Here is a 24,490-nt window from a genome sequence, read left to right as displayed (position 1 = left end):
TTTAAATTCATATATTACATTTGGTAAAATATAACTACACCTGAAAAAATTTTCTCCAAAAATATTTATAAATTCTGAAATCAATATAAGTTCTATCAGGGCTGTGATTGTGGCTCAGTGGTAGAGTGCTCGTCTAGCACATGTGAGGTGCTGGGTTTGATCCTCAGCACCACACAAAAAAAATAACTATAACTAATACATATATATATATATATATATATATATATATATATATATATATGTGTGTGTGTGTGTGTGTGTGTGATATATATATATATATATATATATATATATATATATATATACAGCTTATAGAAACAGTAATTGAGCACCTACTCTCAGAATCTGAAGTTATATAAAACAAGATCATTGTTTTCTTACTTATTGCCTTCTTATGCAGAGTGCTGAGCTCTATGAGAGAAAGAACTTTGTTCTATTCACTCTTGGATTCCTAGCTTAGAATATCTCTTGGAACATACTAGGTTGCCAATAAAAATTTGATGAATGAATTCACTTACTTAAAAATGCTTTTTTGCATATAATGTGCCAAATGTCTGGGCACTGGGGAAGCAGAAGTGAATAGGCCAAAGTCCTGGCTTTGGAGTTTATTTTCAAGTAGGGAAAGAGAAGTATTAAACTATAAAGGATGTGAATATGTAAATAAATATGTCACATGTCTGATGTTGGTAAGTGCTAAGAAGAAAATAAAGTAGGGTAAGGGAACAGAAAGCTTCATGAGGAGACAATTCCTGCCTTAGCAATAGAAGTCAGTGAATGCCTCTCTGAGATGGCAAAACATGAGTAAATGTTACTGGCCCTGTGCCACTGCCATCAGGAATACGGTTGGAAAGACCTGACCTTTGATCATAAGTGATCATAATCTGAGGATGTAGTCAGACATATTACATGTTGAGTATGTGCTACACATACAGTGCTATGGCAACAAAGTCTGGAAGGTGAAGCACAGTCAGGTTTTTTAGCAAATAATGTATATGGTCATAAGGTTGGATGGTGACTATAGGTAGGTTGGAACTGAGGGTAGACTGTAAAGATTCTGACAATTTTGAGGGCTTCAGCTAATAGATGGTAGGTAACTGATGTTAGTCGTTAAACAGGGAAAGAGAATGATCAGATTTGTATTCTAGAAAAATAACTTGTATTAGAATGAAGGGTGGGTTATAGAATGTAGGTTTAGGTGAGCTGATATTTTGATAATGTGATGTTGAAACTCTGTTGGGTTACACCTTTTTTGCACCAAAAAAAAAGTGCTTTCAAAGATTTATTTATTTTTTTTAGTTGTTGGACCTTATTTTATTCTTTATTTATATGCAGTGCTGAGAATCAAACCCAGTGCCTCACACATGTGAAGCAAGCACTCTACCACTGAGCCACAACCCCAGCCCTTAAAGATTTTTTAAATGTAGAATGGAATTACTATATGAAATTATGAGAAAGAAGATTAAATAGTATTTAATGATAAGAATTATAGTTTATATACTCAGATTAAGAGAAAAGTAAGAATAAAGATTTATAATCTGAGATTTATGGAACAGGTATAATCAATATAGGTGAAACAACCCAATTTATCTGTGCATACTTGTGTTTCCCTGTTTAATCCACATGGTGTCATTTTTTACATGCATTTTCTGAGAGTAGTTATTTTTCATTCATAGGCAGTGGTGATGACTCATTTTATCCCTTTTGGTTATTGAAGGCACTTTTTTCATTCAGTAGATTTTCTGATTCACCAGACAGTGTGTAACAAATGTTATTGTCTAGTTGGAATTTGTCTGGGGAAAAATGCTTAAGTAAGTATATCAGTGTTGTTTATACTATCCTCACATACACAATTTTATTTAGCAAAATCTGAACTTGATGAGGAGGCTGTATTTGAAAGGGCTGTCATAACAGATTATCACAGATGAGGTGGATTAAACAAAAGAAATATGGTGTCTTAAAGTGCTAGAGGGTTTCAGAAGTTTAAGGTCAAGTATAGGCAGGGTTAATTTTTTCTTAAGGTGAAAGAAAGATATATTCAGACCTTTTTCCTTGGCTTAAAAGTGGCAGTCTTATCCCCGTGTCTTCATATCATTTTCCTTCTGTACATGTATGTATCCAAATGTCATCTTCTTATAAAGACACTAGTCTTATGGAATAGGAGCCATATGGTGACCATATTTTAACTAATTACCACTTTAAAGTCCCCATCTCTTGAAATGATCACATTCTCTGATACTCATCACATTTTCCGTAACTTCAGTATATGAATTGAGTGAGTGGGGGAGAGGGGTCACATAATTCAGCCCATAATTTGAGACTAAATGTTCTTTCCCTCTTCAACTGTCCAGGTTCCCTAAAGTGGAAACTTTAGTTCAATAAATTTAACTCTTTTCTTTCAAGTGAATTCTTGGTTTCATACTATCATTATTGTCCTCATTAGCAGGGCCATTCAATAACTGGTTGTACATTACTTAAAACCTGTTTGGGACAATTTGCTGATAGTCTTCAATAATTCTAGCTACAGGTCTCATTTCCTTCTCTAAAATTTTACAGAGGCCATGTACAATTCAGTATTTTAATGATGATTTATATGTTTTTTTCAGCTGCATTTATAAATGCTTCTTAGGCAAGATTGCACATTTCTTAAAAGCTGGTATGCCTTTATCATTCTCTGTCCTTCAGAATGTTTAACATAGTTCCAGGAATTTGTTTATTCGTACATAGTAGTGTTGATACTAGAATTTCTAAGTTAGTTTGGTATGTGAGTTATAAAACTCCTATTAAGGAAAAGTTACACTGGGGAAAGATATTGCAAAATGTGGTATAAAATGAACCGAAGCAACAATAAAACAGGTGTGTGCCCGCCCCACGGCTACAGACGGCAGGGCGCCGCCGAGAAGCGGCCAGCAAGCAGAGAGAAACGTTGCTGCGGATTCTGTGGTATCCTGCCGGCTGAGCTCTCACTGAATCCCGGGCTGAGTTCGGGATTTCAGACGGGGAAGGAAGCGGTACAGTTCTATCCCCCACAACGGAAACTCCACCAAGGAAACCAGCGGCCACCATCTTGGAGAGCTGAAGTAACCACCGCCACTCTCTGACAGATTGCAACAATAAAACAGGTGCGTGTTACTCAGCTCATCTCCCATACAGCGGGGAATTCGCATAAAATCTCTCCTAGGCTTTCCGGGGGAGGGATTATCAGAGCGAGCCTGCATAAAGACGTGGGGAAAGCTAGAGACACCTGACCTTCAACTCCCCCTCCCATCAGCCACGAAAACAAAACCTGTCTTGCCAGCGCTGGGGGAGGAGCAAGCGGAAAAAATCAAAACAATAGAGTGCCGGGATTCCCAATAGCCACCCTCCACACTCAACAAATGGCAGGCCCAGAGTACAGTTTGAACTGCTGAGAGGCATCACTCAGGGGAAATCTGGTCTAGCAGGAGAAACCAGGACTAACAGGAGAAACCAGGGGACTAGAGGCCAGGCCCTCGCGACTGGGCGGCTAGAGACTGACCGCCCACCGGCGACCGGGAGCTGAAACCAACCAGAGACAGTCCAGTCCCACCCCCCCATTCGGACACCCCGGCAAGGAGCCTGGGGCCCACCATAGCAGAGAGGTGATGTCACTCGAGCTCGGCCGTCGGAATTCCTTCCCAGCGGAATCCACTTTAGCAAGCATAGTCTACCAACACAAAGGAGAGACAACAAAGATATACAAAACCAAAACAAATCTATAGGAGAGAGAAGAAACACAGCAATCAAATAGAGCTGGAAAGTAACGTGAACATCATGAAAAAACAAGGGAAAAAAGGAGTACAAACAATCCAGGACAACTTAAATATACAGGAGGACCTAGAAGCATCAGAAACATGGATAGGGAAAGAACTGAAGGCATACCTAACTCAGATGGAAAGGAATATTAGAGAAGACATGAGACAGCAAGTCCAAGCAATAAAAGTATATTTTGAAAATGAATTAAACAAACAAATTCAAATGGCAAAGAACGAGCTTTACCAGGAGATAGAGATCTTAAAAAAATATCAAACAGTAATCCTAGAAATGCAGGAAACTATAAACCAAATTAAAAACTCAAACGACAATATTACAAATAGACTAGATCAAGTAGAAGTCAGAACATCAGATAATGAAGACAAAGTTTATCAACTTGAAAAGAATATAGTCAACACAGAAAAGATGCTTAAATCCCACGAGCAATCTATTCAAGAGATATGGGATGTCATAAAAAAACCAAATTTGAGAGTCATCAGGATAGAAGAAGGCATAGAGAATCAAACCAAAGGAATGGACAACCTATTAAATGAAATAATTCTAGAAAACTTCCCAGAGATAAAAGATGGAATGGATTGCCAAATCCTGGAAGCCTACAGGACCCCAAACATTCAAAACCGTAATAGACCAACTCCAAGACATATAATTATGAAGATAGCCAACATACAGAACAAGGAGAGAATATTAAAAGCTACGAGACAAAGGAGGCAGATTACATTCAGGGGTAAACCAATTAGGTTAACGACTGATTTTTCATCACAGACTTTGAAAGCGAGAAGATCCTGGAACAATGTATTTCAAACGCTGAAAAATAATGGATTCCAACCAAGAATACTGTATCCAGCAAAATTAAGCTTCAGATTTGACAATGAAATTAAAATCTTCCACGATAAACAAAAGCTAAAAGAATTCGCAGCCAGAAAACCAGCACTGCAAAGCATTTTGAGCAAAATACTACAAGAAGAGGAATTGAAAAATAGTGCCCAAAACTAACAGTGGGAGGTATCTCAGTAAAGGTGGAGGAAAATAACCAAAAAGTAAAAACTAGCCAAACTAAAATAAATAAATAAATAAACATGACTGGAAGTACAAATCATATTTCAATTGTAACCTTAAATATTAATGGCCTAAACTCACCTATCAAGAAACATAGGCTAGTAAACTGGATCAAAAAAACAAATCCAACAATATGCTGCCTTCAGGAGACTCATATGATAGGAAAAGAGTTACACAGGCTGAAGGTAAAAGGTTGGAAAAAATCATACCACTCACATGGCCCTCGGAAGCAAGCAGGAGTGGCCATACTCATATCGAATAAAATCAACTTCAAACCTAAGTTAATCAAAAGGGATAAAGAAGGACACTATATACTGTTAAAAGGAACCATCCACCAACAAAACATAACAATTATCAATTTGTATGCACCAAACAGTGGTGCTGCAATGTTCATAAAGCAAACTCTCCTCAAGTTCAAGAGTCAAATAGACTACAACACAATAATTATGGGTGACTTCAACACACCGCTCTCACCATTAGACAGATCCTCTAGACAAAAGCTGAATAAAGAAACTATAGAACTCAATAGCACAATAAATAACCTAGACTTAACCAACATATATAGAATATATCAACCATCATCAAGTGGATACGCGTTCTTCTCAGTAGCACATGGATCCTACTCAAAGATAGACCATATATTATGCCATAGGGCAACTCTTAGTAAATATAAAGGTGTGGAGATAATACCATGCATCATATCTGATCATAATGGAATGAAACTGGAAATCAATAATAAAAGAAGGAAGGAAAAATCCTACATCACATGGAAAATGAACAATATGTTACTGAATGATCAATGGGTTACAGAAGACATAAAGGAGGAGATAAAAAAATTCTTAGAGACAAATGACAATACAGACACAACATACCGGAATCTATGGGACACAATGAAAGCAGTTTTAAGAGGGAAATTCATTTCTTGGAGTTCTTTCCTCAAAAAAAGAAAAAAACGACAAATAAATGAACTCACACTACACCTCAAAAACCTAGAAAAGGAAGAGCAAAACAACAGCAAATGTAGTAGAAGACAAGAAATAATTAAAATTAGAGCAGAAATCAACGAAATTGAAACAAAAAAAAAAACCATTGAAAAAACTAAAAGTTGGTTCTTTGAAAAAATAAATAAGATCGACAGGCCCTTAGCCATGCTAACGAAGAGAAGAAGAGAGAGAACTCAAATTACTAACATACGGGATAAAAAAGGCAATATCACAACAGACACTACAGAAATACAGAAGATAATTAGAAAGTATTTTGAAACCCTATATTCCAATAAAATAGAAGATAATGAAGATATCGATAAATTTCTTAAGTCATACGATCTGCCCAGATTGAGTCAGGAAGACACACACAATTTAAACAGACCAATAACAAAGGAAGAAATAGAAGAAGCCATCAAAAGACTACCAACCAAAAAAAGCCCTGGACCGGATGGGTATACAGCGGAGTTCTACAAAACCTTCAAAGAAGAATTAATACCAATATTTTTCAAGCTATTTCAAGAAATAGAAAAAGAAGGAGTTCTTCCAAATTCATTCTATGAGGCCAACATCACCCTGATCCCGAAACCAGACAAAGACACTTCAAAGAAAGAAAACTACAGACCAATATCTCTAATGAACTTGGATGCAAAAATTCTCAATAAAATCCTGGTGAATCGAATACAAAAGCATATCAAAAAAATTGTGCATCATGATCAAGTAGGATTCATCCCTGGGATGCAAGGCTGGTTCAATATATGGAAATCAATAAATGTAATCCACCACATCAATAGACTTAAAGACAAGAACCATATGATCATCTCGATAGATGCAGAAAAAGCATTCGACAAAGTACAGCATCCCTTTATGTTCAAAACACTAGAAAAACTAGGGATAACAGGAACTTACCTCAACATGGTAAAAGCTATATATGCTAAACCTCAGGCTAGCATCATCCTAAATGGAGAAAAACTAAAGGCATTCCCTCTAAAATCTGGAACAACAGGGATGCCCTCTCTTACCACTTCTGTTCAACATAGTTCTCGAAATACTAGCCAGAGCAATTAGACAGACAAAAGAAATTAAAGGCATAAAAATAGGAAAAGAAGAACTTAAATTATTGCTATTTGCAGATGACATGATAATATATTTAACAGACCCAAAAGGATCTACAAAGAAACTGCTAGAGTTAATAAATGAATTCAGCAAAGTGGCAGGATATAAAATCAACACGCATAAATCAAAGGAATTCCTGTATATCAGCAACAAAACTTCTGAAATGGAAATGAGGAAAACCACTCCATTCACAATATCCTCAAAGAAAATAAGATACTTGGGAATCAACCTAACAAAAGAGGTGAAAGATTTATACAATGAAAACTACAGAACCCTAAAGAGAGAGATAGAAGAAGATCTTAGAAGATGGAAAAATGTACCCTGTTCATGGATAGGCAGAACTAACATCATCAAAATGGCGATATTACCCAAAGTTCTCTACAGGTTTAATGCGAATCCAATCAAAATCCCAATGGCATTTCTTATAGAAATAGATAAAGCAATCATGAAATTCATATGGAAAAACAAAAGACCCAGAATAGCAAAAGCAATTCTAAGCAGGAAGTGTGAATCTGGAGTTATAGCAATAGAAGAGTTCAAACTGTACTACAAAGCAATAGTAACAAAAACAGCATGGTACTGGTACCAAAACAGGCGGGTGGACCAATGGTACAGAACAGAGGACACAGAAACCAATCCACAAAAGTACAACTTTCTTATATTTGATAAAGGGGCTAAAAGCATGCAATGGAGGAAGGATAGCATCTTCAACAAATGGTGCTGGGAAAATTGGAAATCCATATGCAACAAAATGAAACTGAATCCCTTTCTCTCGCCATGCACAAAAGATAACTCAAAATGGATCAAGGAGCTAGATATCAAATCAGAGACACTGTGTCTGATAGAAGAAAAAGTTGGCTATGATCTACATACTGTGGGGTTGGGCTCCAAATTCCTTAATAGGACGCCCATAGCCCAAGAGTTAATAACAAGAATCAACAAATGGGACTTACTCAAACTAAAAAGTTTTTTCTCAGCAAAAGAAACAATAAGAGAGGTAAATAGAGAGCCTACATCCTGGGAACAAACTTTTACCCCTCACACTTCAGATAGAGCCCTAATATCCAGAATATACAAATAACTCAAAAAATTAAACAATAAGATAACAAATAACCCAATCAACAAATGGGCCAAGGACCTGAACAGACACTTCACAGAGGAGGACATACAATCAATCAACAAGTACATGAAAAAATGCTCACCATCTCTAGCAGTCAGAGAAATGCAAATCAAAACCACCCTAAGATACCATCTCACTCCTTTAAGATTGGCAGCCATTATGAAGTCAAACAACAATAAATGTTGGCGAGGATGTGGGGAAAAGGGTACACTTGTACACTGCTGGTGGGACTGCAAATTGGTGAGGCCAATTTGGAAAGCAGTATGGAGATTCCTGGGAAAGCTGGGAATGGATCCACCATTTGACCCAGCTATTGCCCTTCTCGGACTATTCCCTGAGGATCTTAAAAGAGCTCACTATAGGGATACTGCCACATCAATGATCATAGCGGCACAATTCACAATAGCTAGACTGTGGAACCAACCAAGATGCCCTTCAATAAATGAATGGATAAAAAAACGTGGCATCTATACACAATGGAGTACTACGCAGCACTAAAAAATGACAAAATCATAGAATTTGCAGGGAAATGGATGGCATTAGAACAGATTATGCTAAGCGAAGCTAGCCAATCCTTAAAAAACAAATGCCAAATGTCTTCTTTGATATAAAGAGAGCAACTAAGAACAGAACAGGGAGGAAGAGCGTGAGGAAAAGATTAACACTAAACAGAGACGAGTGGGGGGAGAGAAAGGGAGAGAGAAGGGAAAGCATATGGAAATGGAGACCCTCAATGTTACACAAAATTACATATAAGAGGTTGTGAGGGGAAAGGGGGAGGGAAACAAGGGAGAGAATTGAACAACAGCAGATGAGGTAGAGAGGGAAGATGGGAGGGGATGGGAGGGGGGATAGTAGGGGATAGGAAAGGTAGCAGAATACAACAGTCACTAATATGCCATTATGTAAAAATGTGAGTGTGTAACTGATGTGATTCTGCAATTGTATTTGGGGTAAAAATGGGAGTTCATAACCCAATTGAGTCAAATGTATGAAAGATGATATATCATGAGCTTTGTAATGTTTTGAACAACCAATAAAAAAAAAGAAGTGATGGGAGATGCTGACACAGAGGGAAAAAAAGAACAAAATTTTAAAATCTTTTTTCTTTATGTCACATGTTCTAATAAAGAATAAGAACAATTGGGAAAAAAATAAAAAAAATAAAATGAACAGAAGATCTGTTTGAATTCTGACTCTGTGGTTTACCAATTATGATATGATCCTTAAAAACAATTCCTTACCAGCCACAAGTCTGAGTGTTTCACCAAAATGGAGTATTTTTAATACAGATTTATAGAGTTGCTGTGAAGGTTAAATAAGATGCAATATTAAATAAGATGCATATATTATTTAGTACATGTTTCAGTCACAAAAGCATATTGTTACTTCTGTGTTTCAATATTTCAAAATTCAGAATTTGTCTTATAATTAGTGTGAAAAGAAACTTGGCATCCTTAAGATAGGGAAGGGAAGAGTGATCAGAGAAGATAACTTTTACCCAATTGTTACCTTAGTTAAATACATTGTCAATGGTGGCATGATCTTAAATTTGGGTACCTAATTATTGCTTTAAATATGCTTAAAAAGATTATATTATGCTCCTATTTATCTTTGATATAATGGTTATTGTGGGGTAGAAGATTGTCTATTACATGTAAAGTGATTCAGTTAAAGAGAGTAGAAATTTTCAGATCTTTTGAAATTAGTTGTATACTTTTCAGATTTAGGACAGGTTATATTACCAATTCATGACTCATGAAGACCAAATACTAAATTTAATTCTAAGGAATCCATCAAACAAACCCAAATTGAGATGCATACTTACTATAAAACAATTACTCTGTGTTCTTTAAAAGTGTCGGTGTTGGGAAAGACAAAGTAGAAGAACTATTTAGCATTATGGAGACAGGAGAGGGTGTGACCTTCATCAAGATGAGTCTCTCTAGTGAAGGACAATTTCCAGGAGGGTATTCTGTTACAAACTGTTCACTGTCAAAACTTTCAGTGAATGGGGACAGTTAATCGTTTCATCCTAAATGTGAAGGAAGAATATAGGTATCAGACCATAGCACTCACTCTGTTTATGACAGCTGAAATTTACTGTAAAATGATTCAACAAATGACAATGATATAAGAATAAAAATGAGAATTCAGTAAATCAAGAAAAAGCTCAGATTGACAAAATTACATCTGGTCAATTTGGGTAAGGTCATATTGTTTTCAAACTTTTTGAGGTTTAAGTTTAAAAACAAATTAAAAACTGAGATCTTCAGGGGGTTGGTGTTGTGGCTCAGTGGTAGAACACTTGCCTAGCATGTGGGAGTCACTGGGTTCGATTGTCAGCACCATATACAAATAAATAAATAAAGGTATTGTGTCCATCTACAACTAAAAAAATTTTAAAAAATGAAATCTTCAGGTGTTTCCAGTGTAACATCAGATTGGAGGACTATAGAGTGAGGTCATCTTTAGAATTCATTCTAGCTCTGATATAAAAGCCTCCTGAAACTATAAAACCACACATACTTCCTACATTTTTTGTTTTTTCCATGAGTTCCCAAACTTTGTCCAATCATAGTATTAACTAGATTGGTTTGCGGGATGGTGATACCAACCTGAAGTTCACAGAACTGTCCTTTTCTCTTTTGATGATCAACAGTGAAGGAGCTTCTGTATTCAAGGTGTTATTCCTCATTTTATGGAAAAAACAGCAAAGCTGAAAATATATTAGTAGTTAATAATTAATAGTCAATAATATATATGTAATAGAGTTGTTTTGAAGATCAAATGAGTTAAAATATGTAGAAAATGTAGCATGTAGTAAGCACTTAATACATTTTAGGCATTATTGCTATCATTGTTAGGTATCTATACTCTGAATTAGTATCATATTATTATTTCATTGGTTTTGTAAAAATGAAGATGCAGTTTAGAAATATTTTAAGTTGAAATCACCAAAGTTGTCTAGCTAATAAATAGGAAAGCCAGAAATCAAACTTCAATCTCAGTTTTCTATCCACTATTGAAGACTCATGGGTATGTGGATTCAGTGTGTTCTTTGTGTTAGCCTCCATGGATCAACAATAAATTACTGTTTAGAAAGGGATTACATGGGCCCAGCATATCACACATGTGAGCATCTGAGTATTTTGTTTCCTATCAGAGTATATATAAATTATTAAGATCATAACATAAGTGTTTTTCATATTTGTATACCATGTAATATCTAGTCCAATGACTTGAAGGTAGCAGTTTTGTTCTGTAATTATCTGTCAAAAAATGTTCCTGAATAGAAGTATTATTGATTTTCAATTGATAGTTAATGCTTATATTTTGGTTTTGCATGTCTCTGTTCCAGCATTTAGTAGGGAGGCATCAGACAAGATTCAAATTTGTTGTAAGGTATTGTACAATTTGATGATGTTTTCTCCAACAATGAAATTTAGGGCTTTTTCTATTTCACCATAATTTTGTTTAACATCTCTCTCTGCTCATATATAGACTATTATAAAATGTTAATTATTATGGCCAGACCTGGTTATAACCTCCTGATTGATTAGTAATTAGATTCTTTTGTTTAACTAACCTTAAAGCTTCATGTTATTCTTATCTTTTAATGAACTTATTGCCATTTAAATTATAGCCAGTTTCTGCTACTTCTTTAGATTTCATACATATCTGCAATAATCAATGACATATAAAATATCAACTGTAAATTATTGGTTTTTATAAGAAGAGAACTTTATAATATAAATTAGTTTATTTTCCATACCAATCAAGGCTGTCTTCTTTCACAATAGCAAATTAGATTCGTATCCATTTGTCCTGGTTGTTTAAGTCCTGCTGATTGTTCTTTGAGAAGCATTGCCAGTATCCTAGATCTGTACCTCCTCTATTCTACAATAGAATACCAGTGTTCATTTGTTCTGTTGCAATGTAACTTTAAACCCATTGACAAACCTTTTCCTATATTCCTTATCCTTTTCTTATTCAGCCTTTTGTAACCACTATTCTACTCTTTACTTCTATGAGATGGATTGTTTTAGATTCCCAGTATGGGTGAGATCATGCAATACTTATCTTTCTGTGTCTGTCTTATTTCAGTTAATATAATTATCAGATTAATCCATGCTGTCACAAATGACAGGATTTCATCTTTTTATGGCTAAATAGTATTATGTGTGTATATCCACACTCATATACTTCATGTATACCACATATTTCTTTATCTGTTCATTTATTGGTGGACACTTAGGTTGATTCCATTATGTTGGCAATTGTGAATACTAGTGCAATAAACACAAGAATGCAGAAACTTCTTCAGCATACTAATTTCATTTCCTTTGAATAGGTATCCAGTAGTGAGATTTCTGGGTCATATGGTGGTTTCATTTTCCATAATGCTGTACTAAATTGCATTCCCACCAATAGTGTATAATAGTTCCCTTTTCTCTACATCCTTGCCAGCATTTTAAAAAAATAATAGCCATTCTTACTGGGGTGAAGTGATTTCTCATTATGATTTTGATTTATATTTCCCTACTGATTAGTGGTAGTGAGCATTTTTTTCATATTTGTTGGTCATTTGTCTTCTTTTGAAAAAAAGTCTATTCAAGTCTTTTGTCTGTTTTTTAATCAGATTGTTTGTACTTTGCTATTGAGTTATTTGATTTCTTTATATTTTCTGGATGTTAACCTCCTATCAGATGTGTAGTTTTCTAATATTTTCTCCCATTCTGCAAGCTGCCTCTTTACTGTGCTGTTGATATCTTTGTCTTTGCAGAAAATTTTTACTTTGATGTAATCTTATATTTGTCTATTTTTGTTTTGTTGCTTTTGCTTCTGGGGTATTATCCAAAAAAGTCTTTCCTAATCCAATGTCATGAACCATTTCCCCTATGATTTCTCCAATTAGTTTCAGAGTTTTAGGTCCTACATTTTAATTTTAATCCCTTTGAGTTGATTTTTGTATATAGTGAAAGATAAGGTTCTAGTCTCATTCTTGTATGTGTGGATATCCAGTTTTTCCCAGTACCATTCAACAAAGACTGTATTTTTTTTCAGTGGGGTCAATGATACTGTATTGTACATTTCAAAATAACTTGAACAGAGAATTTTCAGTGTTTCACTGCAAAAATTAATCACTAAATGTTTGAGATGGTAGATATATTAATTACCCTGATTTGATCATGACCCAATGTATACATATTTGAAAGCATCACATATATCACATCAAAGCTCTGTGATGACACATTCAGAATCTTTTATGGAGTGATGAATTCTCCTTGATTCATCTACCTTGATATCTGATCCTTGAATGTGACTAAAGTCGTGGTTTAATATGTCATTTAAAAACAAAATTAAACCTTAAAAAATTCAGACTCTGCTGCTTAAAGAACATTTAGAAGAACTGGCGCGAATTGAAGTTAGAATTGTGTTTAATTCAGTGAAGGGATACCAAAATTATAAGTTAGTTTTCCACCTGATTTTGATGTTAATTTTCTGAAGTGTCCTGGTCAACTTTGTTAATATGCTTCATCTTAAACACTACATAGAAAGAACCCAGATCCATGCTTTGAATTGTATCACTTCCTTCTTCTTTCCCTACTCCATTTTCTCTCCCCATACCTCCCCTCCTTCCAGACTTCTTTCTTCTTTCTTTTTCCTCTTCTCTCTCTTCTTCATTTCTTATTAATTACAAAATTGTAAAATAAGTTGATAAGCACAACACTATCAAAAACAAATGTGTATCCTGGTACAGTTAGAATTTAAGGTTAAGAAACACATCCCAAATGAGGTGTTAGAAGAGTTGGACTATTCAGATAAGGATGGGTCATGATAATGGAAGGGGTTGGTGAGAGCTTGTGTACATTAAAATAGAGCAGGGTTGAAACGTCATATGATCAGGAGCCAACAGTGTGGAAATCTATAGCCTAAAGTTAAAGCAGAGGAGTTAAGAGACATGAAGTTAGAGAGTAAGGAGATGTGAGATTATAGAAAGATTTCATTTCACTTAGGTAGCTGGGACCTAATATAATGGGTAAGGGGACAACCACCAACAAATTTTAAACTCTGTGATGGCACAGTCAGAATCTTTTAAGGAGTAACAAATACTCTTTGATTCAACTACCTTGATTTATCTGATTCTCAAAGGTAACTGAAGTTATGGTTTATAATTTTACAAGAGAGGGATGCTAATTTATTACTCATAAAGATGTGGAACTTGACATTTGTCTCACTTAAGATTTACATTAATTAATATTAATAAATGTTTAACTAGTTATGTATACATACATTAATATTAATAATAGGAATGTCATACTTTAAGGAAATCTATTGTACATTGAAGCAAATTTGCAAATCAGTTAAATTAGGAGAGATGTATTGATAGAACTTGTTGTTTTTTTTCTCTTTGAAAAGCAAAGAAAATTTCCCCTTGTGTGGGGAGCTCCTCCTTGGCATGTTAAAATAATTTTTTGTACCAAGATAATCAGGAAAGATTAATTGCATAATAAGTGGACATATATAAGTACATTAAAGATGTTTGTAGGATATGAAATATAGGAATCTCTGTTTTGAGAAGAGTACAATCTAATGTTAAATAAATCCTTGCAATAGTATGAGCTGTTCAAATCACCAGGATATTTGTTGTCCTAGTAATAATTATCCATTTTAATTTTTCTTGGTTATTTGCATTTGCCTTATTTTTCTAGACATAATTGAAAAATAATGAACGACAAACAGAAGGTTTCTTATTTGTTAATATTCCCTTAGGACCATTCCTTAATTTATGAGTCTTAATTGGAATTTCTGTCCTCAGTTGTTCTCAAAAAAACTGATGTTGCAAAAATTTTAAAAAATGTGTTTTATTCAGGACAGGACAGGACACATTCTTAGTAATGGAAAATAGATTATTCTTGGACTTTAAGATACAAAGTTGGCAAAAAGGAACTAAGGGAGAGAATTAACAGAGAGTCAGAGTATTCAATTTATCTAGCACAGTACCCTCTAGAAGCAGCCCAACAGACTGGCTAGGGTTTTACATGTGATTGATATGTACACACACATATACCTTTTACCAAACTTTTGATGTCATGACTGCCCTTTAGGACCTGGAAAAAAACATGGAGTACATTAAACAAAAGTGCCTTTCCAAACAATTTGAAAGGTCAACTCTCAACCATTCAAACTGAGGTTCTTGCCCTACACTTGCTTCTCTTAGTATAACACCCACATGGTTTGAAGGAAAATATGCCCTTTAGAAAACAGAGGAGCCATTATGATTTGGATTTGTCAAACATCTTGTAGTACCCTGGGTTACATTAAAACTCCCCAGGCAGTGTTGTCAAGTGCCTGTCTCTTCCCTTAAACATGCCTCACATATTTTAATCCATGTGTTTCATATTCATTTTGACATTTCATCAAGTTAGAGTTGGGTAAGAATCACTTAGTGTCCAAAGACCTTTCCTACTAGTTTTTGGTTCTTAGAAAGTTATACTTTGCCAAATGTAAATGAATTCCAGACCCTTTCTTTTCAAAGAAGCTTTGCAAAACTTAAAAAATCTCCACATATCTATCTTTATTCTAGAGATATTTAGGCATGGTAACCTTTTTCATAGTGCATTCTTTCAAAATGAGGTTCTTCACAGGCATTGTAAAACATGCTTCTTTATGGGTCCCAATACGAATTCACTAAATTTGTGAATCCCTGCTTGTTTCCTATACTGTGATTCTTTAGATAGTATATGGTAGGTATTAAGTATTAGCTATTATTAGCCAAATGCCTTTTAGACATTTCTATTTGATAGTGTTTGTAATGTTCTCTATCCAAAATTGCATTTGTCCTGTTCCTACAAAGGTAATGAAAAGTGTGCCTTATCCCCTTGCAGGGTACTCCATTGCCCAAGCCAGAAACTCCAGCAGCTACTAGATTCCCACTTCTAGTCTTTAGGCCCTGCAATTTTACCTCTTAGATATCTTTCTAGTTAACTACTTCATTTTCATGCCCCCATTGCTATGGCTATTAAGATTCACAATATCCCATCCACCTTAGCCCAGATTACTGTAAAGTCCTCTTGCCTTTACCTGTAGCACTTCTTCAATGACTAACCCTGTGATCCTCCACTCTGTGATCTTTCTTATAATAGGTATTTGATGATGCCATTCCTGGGCTCAAGCTGTGGTTCCTTATTAATGGCTAGGATGAAGTTAATTTTTTTCTTTCATACCCCCACGACTGCTCTCTTCTTACCTCTGCAGCTTAGCTTTTGCTGCCTCCTGCCTGAATCCTTTACCTGAGGCAAATAGAGTCCTCTCACTGTGTTATGCAGTTATCTCCTTTCATTGGATCCCTTGTATGCATGTCCTCCTCTAGAGTCTTCTAGATAACTATTAGTTTCCTTTAAAATCAACTTTAACATTCAAAATTGACCAATCAATCTGATTTAATTGCCACTATGCTTAGCAGAGTGCAGTAGCACAGTGTAATAAATAATAAGATTCTTCATCTCTTTCTTGGAAGAGGTCAAGTAGAGTTTACCACATTACAGTTACTTAGAAAACTTGAATTGAGACCTGGTTCTTTCTACATTTACTCTAGAATCTTCTTAATTTATAAAAGCAATTAATCTTTGGAAGATTTATTGGCTATACATTGTATGTTTTGAGGGAGATATCAAGACTTGCTGTAATGCTGTTAAAAATGTTCTATATGTTGATATTGGTATAGGAATCAGAATATATACTGAATATAGTCAATGAATAAATGCAACAAGTCATTATTTTATACTTAAATTTATACTTAAATTTGTGCACTTGAGTATAATTCATACTACATTTTTAAAAATGAATTGGCTGAAAGTGAAGGTGAGTGGTAAAGTGTGTTCTTAGTATGTATGCACAAGGCCCTGGCTTCAATCCCAAGAAACCCGCACCCTCCACACACACACACACACACACACACACACAATAAATGAATATGTAAAATTTTAAAATCTTAAAAAAATAAAAGTAGTTGACTTTTTGTTTTTAGCTATACAATTTAAGACCATTCTGTGCATTTTATTTTTTGCTTGCTGAATGAAATCATGGGCATCTTGTCTATAGAGCAAGGTGTGGCAAGGTATATTTAGGTTCCTTGGGTCAGGGTTTTTCACCTTCTCACTAAGCAATGAAATGATAAAAGAGTTTAATTGAAATAGTTTTATATTTGCTCTACTTATGTTTTGTTGTCTATTATGTCTTCCTCAAATACAAATAATTATCTTATTGCTCTAGGTTTTAATCATTTTGACTTTTCACAGTTATCAAAACTAAAGATTATTATGAATTGACTCACCTAAATTTATCTTTTAAATGTCTGTGAGAAAAGTAAAGTCTGGATGTGGCTCGGTGTTACAGTCTTGATTAGCATACACGAGGCCCTGGGTTCAATTCCCAGCACTGAAAAAAGAAGAGTAATCCAGAATTTCTTGGTTGTTCCTTTGAGGTCGTAAATCCTTGAATTAGTCATTGTACTGCATGATCTGTAAAAGTTTAATGCTGTGATTCCACTTGGAGTGGTTTCCTTTGAAGAGGATTATGGTTAAGAGTTGCATCCACTCTTGGCTGTTCCTTCCAAAAGGAACTTACCTTTAAAAGTAGGTTTGTATATGTAAACTGCTTTGTTTCATGTCATATATTCTTCTGCTGAGTGAAGAAACATCTGATGATTAAGTGCCTTTTTCTACTTCATTCAAAAACTTTAAAAAATAATAATATTTTACAGACAAATTTTAAGTCATTTATGAGTAGGAGATTTTATGAATTTTTAAATCTGAATTTTTAAAAATGTAGTTTATAGGCAAGGAAGTGGAAGAGGTAGTTTAATCCCTAATCATTCCAGATCAACATATTAATACAACTGATTGCACTGGGTAAGTTCTGGAGATCAGTTTAATGGTTAAATAAAGATAAGGAGCTTAGCCGATATCTAAAGAGCAGGTCATAGAATCTTCTGAAAAGCTTTGCCTTTCATTGATTTCTTCAAAAATTTTGTACTGAAACTTCTTCCAATTTTTGTAGCATATGTTGTCATATTTTGCTTCCTGCCTCCCCCACTCCACTCTTCCCCAGTCTCCTGTTGAAATTGTAAAAAGCTGTATTTTGGGAAGAAATTGTCTAATTGAATCAATAAAAAATAAAAACACTTCTGGGGAATCAGAAGTAAGATATAAGACTGGAATGCAGGTGTTTCTGTTTTGTTTTGTTTTTTTCCCCAAATAACCAAATAAAAAACACTCAAGAAAATCAGATTAACTAAAAAGAAGAGCACAAACTAAGTTTAAGATCAAAGAACTTAAGTCTTGGTTCTGAAAGAGTTTTATTAGGTATATGGAAGTGCCTTTTTCTTTAGGTTGTATTTGTTTTGGTAGACATGAACATTAAAAGAACTTGAAAATATTTCTTTTTTTAATTTTGTTAGAAGTAGTAAGGACTTGTGTGTACTGAATTTAACTGCTTTTACTTAACATTGCCCTTTAGTGAATCTGGGCAGATGTGTAGAGGAAGGACTAGGAATTCACATGAAGAAGGAGATTAAAGAGGCTTTAAAAAAATCCCTCTGCAAAATTTGATTCCTGCGTAGAAATAAGGGTGAAAGTTCTTTAAAAACCTCACAAAAATGGTTAATTCTTTTTCATCAAGAGATATCTGAAGTCAAATACTAACAATTGTGACCTCTTTGTTGTGGTGTATGCTTTTAAAGAAATGTAGGTTTTTAAAATATTATTTTTAGAAATTAGGAATAACATTTCTACTTCCTGTCACAGCAACCTGTCAACCAGCAATTTCAGAAGCAACTCATCTGTTATGCTACTGTGACAAAACTCAGTATTCCAAGTTTGGATGAGCTTGAAGGAAATACTGTTTTAACTCTGTCATTACCTATGTACTCAACTTTAGTTTTACAGTAAAATAAGAAGGTAGTTTCTAGCTGGGAGCTGTGACACATCTCTGTAATCCCAGTGGCTTGGGTGATTGAGGCAGCAGGAGGATTGCCAGTTCAAAGCCAACCTCAGCAATTTAGTGAGGGCCCTAAGCAATTCAGGGAGACCATGTCTCAAAATAAAAACTAACAAAAGGACTGGGGATGTTGCTCAGTGGTTAAGGCTTCCTGGGTTCAATCCCTGGTACTAAAAAGAAAAAGAAAAAGAAAAAAAGTAGTTTCTTTAGGCATTCCCTAAATGTTAGCCTCTTTATTCGTTACATTAGATATTGGCAAAACAATCTAGTCTTGTATCTTAACTAGATTTATTTCAAATATACAATTCATTGATTATAGCATAGCCATCTTCCTGGGAGATGGAAGGGATAGATTTTGCTGTTATTGTGGTGTTAGAACAAGTCTTGGCTTGCCTGGGGAATCAGAAGTAAGATATAACACTGGAATGCAGGTGTTTCTGTTTTGTTTTGTTTTTTCCCCAAATAACCTTGAAATTTTATTTGAGATTTTATTTAATCTCTTTATGCAATGGTCAAGTAGGAACAATAAAATAGGAATAATTCAGTCTTTCCTATTTTATACTATTATTGGTAAATAAGAATGAAGTAAAACCTATATGTATTTTAAAAAATTAAGATATTATTGTTATTGATTAAAGATATGGTATCCCCAAAAGCCTCATGTGGAAAACAATGCAAGAAATTTAGAAGTGAAATGATTGGGTTATGAGAGCTTTGACCTAATGGGTGCATTAATCCACTGATATGAATTAGTTGGGCAGAAACTGTATGCAAGTAGGGTGTGGCTGGAGGAGGTGGGTTACAGGGGGCATGCCTTTGGAGTTTTTTGGTGAGCTGAACTCTCTGTGCTTCCGAATTGCCTTGTCCTGAGCTGCTTACCTTTACCATATTCTTCTTCCCTGATGTTCTGCCTTACCTTGGGACCAGAGCTATGGAGCAGTGTATAGACTGAAACTTCTGAAACTGTGAGCCAAATAAACTTTTCCTCCTCTAATTGTGCCTGTGGGGCCTTTTTGTCACAGCATCAAAAAAACTGACAAAGCAATTATACAAATCTAAGATAGTGATATTATTAAATTGGGGGAGAGCAATGCCAATAGTAATTTGCAACAACCATCATATATATATTTCAGCCTTAATTGTTTGTTAGAATTATAGAGATGAAGATATAATAATGTTGACAAATTACAGCTATTTCTCAGAGCCGTATTTCTCAGACAACTGTTCCTGGAAGAAATATATAAAGTTATTCATCCATACTATAGACAATTTATTTTTTGCTAAAAATAAGAATGCATATATTGGGTATATAATCAATCAATATATTCTGATTAAAATAAGATTAGTCTTTTCTTTTTCAGAAGAATAAAAAAGAAGCAGCACTGTGTCTTGCCATTTCTTTATTTTGCAGTTAAGTTATTGTGTATCTCTGTTGGATGTTGTGAAGAAATGGGCTGGGCATGGTGGCGCATACCTGTAATCCCATCAGTTTGGGAGCCTGAGGCAGGAGGATTGTGAGTTCAAAGCCAGCCTCAGCAATTTAACAAAGCACTTAGCAAATCAGTGAGATCCTCTCTCTAAATAAAATATAAAAAAGGACTGAGGATGTGGCTCAGTGGTTAAGTACCCCTCAGTTCAATCCTTAGTACCAAAAAAAAAAAAAAAGAAATAAAGAAAAATTAGGAAACATGCTACTTATATTAAAAGATTTAAAACAATGTGGGATAAAATAAGTCATAAATATAGCATTATATTCACTTATTTTCTAATTACGCTATTCAACACTAGTGATGCCTTCTAAATTTTTATTGGTTAATAACTTCTGTTGATTGTTACTTGTTTTACCTTAAAATAGTTGGTTTAAGTACTTACTATAGGACGCTATACAATGTCAATCGAAATGCTTTCTATAATTGAAACAAAAGAATATGATTAAATTTTGTTGAATATCATTTTAAGATTAAACATGATTATATTATCACAGAAGAAAGTATATGTTTTACTTTCTTATAGCCCCATGCATTGCTTTGTGTATAAAATGTAAGTACCATTTTTCCCTCAATAGCTAAAGGGCTTACTAAAAATTATTATATACTTATATAAATTTAACAATAGTTATATGAAATGCAATGTGCTGCTTATTTGTACAAATAAAAAACTGAAATTTAAATCTCAAGATTATACTGTCTAAATGAAATAAAGAATTTCAAGTTCAAATGAATTTGAAATGAGTTATTTTCAAGTCTACTATAATTATATTAGATTTTCTTTTCACCCTTACAGCTGAAATTCTGTTAATTATAAAATATGTTGAAAAAAATAAATACATATAGAAGAAATTGACTTACTTCTTTCTGGTATTTAAATTTGAATTTTTAAAATATTGGCCAAGAATTTCTGTTAATGTATATTTGCTATCTTACAGAATCTAAAAAATAACAGTCACTCAGTAAATTTTTTTTATTAATTGACCTGAAAATTTAAGTTAATAACAGATGAGAGTAAATAAAAAGGGAAACAATAACAACAAAAACAGCTGTAACAAAGCTCAGAGCAGAATAAACACCACAGAGGTGACTTTCTTGCCCTCCTCCCTCCCACCTCCAACCCTGAACACTTCCTATACTTCATAACCTTTCTTCAAAGCTCCCCCAATGATTTCCTTTATTAAAAACCCTAAGTTGTTCGCTTTTTAACTAAAATGCAAGAGTATAAATGAATGTCTGAATGTCTAGGAAAAGCTAATGTGAGGTATAATAGAGTTGACCAAAGTGTTTAGTAACTTACACTTGGTCTTCTTTCCCATTAAGCTTTGAGATCTGCTAAAACCTTTGTTTCAATGACCTTTCACTTGAGAAGGAGAGAACATGGTACATTGATGAAGGGTTTGCTTCAGAATTATGTTCTTTCTCAAAATACACTTTTTTTTTGGAACTAGCCTAATCCTAGCATGAACTTAGCCATAATTATAATGACTCGGTTCACCTTGTGCAATTAATGGGATAAAGTATTGCTTAGGCCAGCCTTTCCCCCATATAATTCTGGGAGGATTTCCTCTTAAAATGCAATGTGTTCTTCTGGGATTTAATTATGATGCCTCTTGGAATCTGGCCTAAGTACAAGAATTCAAGCTGGTTTTCCTGGGTGGAGATCATGCAGAAATCCCAACTGGATTCACTGGAATCCAGTTGTAAACATCATGTTATTCTACTTCCTTGTAATAATCTTTTACAATTTTAACTTACTTACTAAAATATGTCTTAACTTTCCAGCTTCTGGTTTAGTGGGCCTGTCTGTGGCTACACTTACTGAGGGTTGACTGATGTGTGTAAGGTTGATAGGCCTATTGTGTTGTTAATGAGAAAGGTAATTGCTATAGCAAACTGGAGGGTGGGCTTCAGGATGGAAAAAGGGCCAACTTTGATAAATTAGAAAATGAAATTCCTTACTTTCTTAGGTGAAAGAAACTTGTAGCAGTGGTCTGAACTTCTAAAGCACTGTGAAGAAAAGTGTAGTTTTGTAAACGCTTACTCTATATTTTGACTGAGTGGAAGTAAATGGAAGTACATGTCATTTCATGATTCTTCAACTTGTTTTTTTAAAACTTCAGAAAGAGACCACTAATGTTGATAACCACAACATTCTTCTGGGATAATTATGCTTTCATGAATTAGACGTTTTTAATTCATTGAAGACACAGCACTATACCTTCATAAATCAATCACTATCCAAATTCATCCTCCTCTTTAAACAATGAAATATTCATCTGAGAGTGGGATGGGAGAGATGATATTTGAAATGAACAAATATCACTGCATGAATTCCATTACATAATTGGAAAGGAGTATAAATGAATCATCTAACTACTTAGTTGTAATTATATAATTGATCTTCCAGCTCAGCATGGTGGTGACAGTTTCTTGCCTTGGCTAATCCTTGATTACTTTAGATTCCCCTGTTTTGCTTCTTAGCCCTTATAGCATCTGCAACAAAATTCCTATTACATTTCCACATTCCTATTTTCTGAACAACGGGAATGTGCATTTATCTCATTGATAAAAAGAAAGAATAGGAAATAGTTGAAGAAGGGAACTATGGAGATGTAGTTTATAGATTGAAAAGGTATATATCTAGGACTGGCCTGTGAGCCATCACTGTCTTCCTTCTGCTGTATTCCTAAGTCACTACTTACAGTAGTTTGAAGGACCTGAGGCAGATATCACATCCTCAGTGGTGGTTCTTGTTAGAGACATTTACTTTTGTTCAGTCTTTAAGTTTCAAATAGGTTCAGTTTTCCCAAAAGAAGACATAGAAATTTGTCTGCTAGAGAGCTACTATAGTTTTATATTAATGTAATATGTGTGAAGAAAGAATGAATTCTTAACAGTTCAATGTGGGAAATTAAATATTCTGTCCAAATGAATTCTCTTATTCCCCCACAGAGCAGCATTTATAGACTGATTTAGCTTGTATTTTTGCTTTTCCAACCAAATCATAATTTTTCTGCATACACTTTGGCTGAAATTTTCTCCATAAATAAAGCTTCTACTAAAATAACTTCCTTAATGTGATGTTTGATGTTATTAGTTCACTGTAAAGCCACAGAAAAATAATATTTATATAATTAACACTCTAAAGGTAATACTCTAGATACTGTCAGATCATATGAGTATTCTATAGAAATCAATGCAAATGCTCTTTTCATCTTTGCTAAAAGAGACCTAAAGAAGTGATGATAGTTTCACCTTATCATAAAGGTTGATTCTTTTGTAAATTTTGTCAAAGAATGATTTACTGGGTTGGAAAGGAAAAAAATATATAAACAATTATCTAGCAATTTGTCCTCTTCATGCTAAAACAAAACAAAACAAACAAAATAACAACAACAACAAAACACTCAGCATAATTGATGTCCTTTAAAAAGCTTGATTTCCTGTAGTTCAAAGCATATGCAATTTTAAAGAATATAGTCATTTAAAAGATCATCCAGTGTCAAACGTTTTATAGTATTGAAGAATTGAAAGCAAGGTAGAAATCAAGATGGGTATTGTATCTACTCCGGGGAGCTAGCCCGTTTCTCTGAGACAATCCTGAATTTTTAGTTGCCTTCGTAAAGCATTTGTGTTTCATATCAAAAGTCTCAGGTTAGAAGGAATTCAGATGATTCTAGGACAGACTTTAAGAACATCTTTACATGAATTAGAAATAGGATAAGCAAAGCTAAGCAGAGGCAACCAAGTGAACCCATGAGCTTTCTTTGGCTCACAGAAGAGCTTGGGCAGCCAGATGCATTGATGCTCTGTGGGCATACATGCATGAAAAGCCTTATGTAAGTGTCAGGTGCCAGGCTGGTGGTGATGGTGTACTAAAAATCACCCGATAGGTGGTAACACAAATCCAGGCTCCTCGTAAAATAAGCTTA

At 34.5% G+C, this 24,490-nt stretch overlaps 1 long non-coding RNA gene across 4 annotated transcripts in view; it reads right to left on the bottom strand.

Moving 5' to 3' along the window:
- LOC139705798 (uncharacterized) overlaps positions 1-24,490 on the bottom strand; it is a 69,248-nt gene that overhangs the window by 33,361 nt on the left and 11,397 nt on the right. For 3 of the 4 annotated variants that reach the window (XR_011707640.1, XR_011707641.1, XR_011707639.1), the window contains exon 2: positions 10,683-10,783. This is a non-coding gene — a long non-coding RNA (uncharacterized lncRNA). Of the gene's footprint in view, positions 1-9,892; positions 10,100-10,682; positions 10,784-24,490 lie in introns of all 4 variants that reach the window. The other variant, XR_011707638.1, reaches the window with a different exon arrangement.

This window comes from Marmota flaviventris, chromosome 5, assembly GCF_047511675.1.
Source record: "Marmota flaviventris isolate mMarFla1 chromosome 5, mMarFla1.hap1, whole genome shotgun sequence".
Taxonomy (NCBI): Eukaryota; Metazoa; Chordata; class Mammalia; order Rodentia; family Sciuridae; genus Marmota; species Marmota flaviventris.
Note: the sequence above shows the minus strand (reverse complement) of the source record. Positions and strands in the feature narration are given on the sequence as shown.